The sequence below is a fragment of the Plasmopara halstedii genome, assembly GCF_900000015.1.
Source record: "Plasmopara halstedii genome assembly, contig: Scaffold_262, whole genome shotgun sequence".
In the NCBI taxonomy this organism is placed as follows: Eukaryota; Oomycota; class Peronosporomycetes; order Peronosporales; family Peronosporaceae; genus Plasmopara; species Plasmopara halstedii.
In genome coordinates, this window is record NW_020187183.1 from 592,062 (window position 1) to 594,217 (window position 2,156).

Sequence of the window (2,156 nt, forward strand, 5' to 3'; positions counted from 1 at the left end):
GGTGAATGTGTGTGTTGGTTGATGCTGTATACCAATACATTCGTGTCGCTAGTATCTCTGCTAGCTAACGTAAATTACAGATGACACGGAAGGAAGATTTTTTTGGGTTCTTCACCAGCATTCAGCAGTTGTTTCAATCAGATTGGATAGGCTTTTACTTTTGTCTTGAATGTTTCTAGCATTGACTTAGTTTTCAGGTTAACTTCTCGACAAGGCTTACACGGTTCAATTGCTTCTTTTCAATCATATGCATCTCTACGTCCTCTCTGACGTGCCGGTGTCGTCTGTACGCATGCACAGTACGACCAAGCGATGCTTGACGACCTCCATCAATTCCCTTTCTTCTGGTCCGATCCCCTACTACCAAACTATCTAGCTAATAATCTCGGTTTCCTACAAGCAGCTACTTCCCAGGCTAGACTTATATAGAATAACGATGACACTATCAATCGCGCCGTCAAAAAATATCACCATGAGTCTCTTCCATCATATTAAACATTCGGTATGGTCCACTCATATACATCAAATCTGTCCAGGTAGACTTGTCGCGTATGCTGCACATTATACTGGCCCTGACCCTTTAAATGTCAGTCTTCAGCTTAGACAATTGCAAAACTGACTGCTTCACAGTTTATCGTCTTAATTAGCTCCTTCGTTCGAGAACAACTCAGCTGGTTCCTTCGTACTATCACCAAAGTATTTTACAAAGAAAGTCATAGACGACAAGATTCATCGGAATTGGTCGTTGTAACAATGTTCGATACTAAATTTGGTTTCTCAAGGCACGGAGAAGCATCGTCTTGTATTGCTTCTACACCTCGTGCGAAACGACAATGAAGGAGCTATTTCGACGAATTTTAACTTGACGGCTGTCATTTTGAATGCAGAGAGAATAGATCTAGATCAGCAAAGAATATCTATAGCAGCTATAACTGTAATCCTTCTCCACCTTACAAAGCAAATAACTTTAACTAGCGTCAGAACGCAATCTGAGTTTCGAAATCACAGCCGCATCATGAACAACAATATTTACTCAATAATTCTATGACTTAATTTTTGTGTACGTAGAATGGTTTGGAATGATAAATAACCATTGACAATTTTTAAAAAGTGCCTTGAGAAAGGTTTCGTATCGTTGTCAGCTTTGAGATTCCCATCCAACATATTTTGTGCTTTCCTCGAAGAAATTTTTACGTATCGCACACGCTAGATTATTATGATCTATAGATAACGAACTTGTCGCATTATAAAGACATATTCATCGCCGCCATAGAACCCTTTGCGAAGCTTTGAATCGATTGCCAGCATTATCAATCGCACAGAGGTCAACTGATCCAAGTACTTAACAGTTGTTCAAATATAGAGTGATAATTTAGACAAATGAATAGCTGAAATTGATACATCTAATTATCTATTAAAATAAGAGGCTTATTTACGCATTGCGCACATATCCACAGACCACTCTGCTCTGGAAACCCCTACTTCAACCTCGTAGATCATGGTACTTCACGATGGTACTTTAGTTCACCACAGTAATACTGGGATTTTTCCGGAGTCCAAAGGACAAAAGTATACTAACACAGCAGGTGGGCACTCTGATTCACCCATCCCCACCTGCAGCGGGGCTGCCGTAGCTAAGCGCTTGAGGAAGCGTACTTTAGGTCACCCACCTTTCGTTCTTTACAAGGACCAAGTGTGAGTTAGCGGATCGCAATACCCTTACTCCAAGAGTAATTATTGCCTTCCCTAGGCTAATTGACTCTTCGCATTAAAATCAAAACTGATTTTTATTTATATTATTATCCTAATTTTAAAAGTTTAGATATTCCTAAATATACTTAATACATATGGTAAAATCTAAATACATGATGACTACTGGCTACCTAGCCCCGTAACGTATTCTTGTTTTGGTGTGGTCACACCATGCACATCTCGTGTGACCCCCCCTGTTATCTTGGTTCGTGTAACCCCGTTATACCCTCCCCCATTAAGATTGAGAACATTAACAATTCCAATCGATTATTGCCTCAACGAGGCTCGCGTGTCCGCCAGACACTGCAACATATCAAAACGACTTCCTGCTCAATGAATACTGTGTCAATGACACCAAAATCTCCAAGTCTTGCTGGTTCTGACGGCGAGCACGGGCAGAGCCC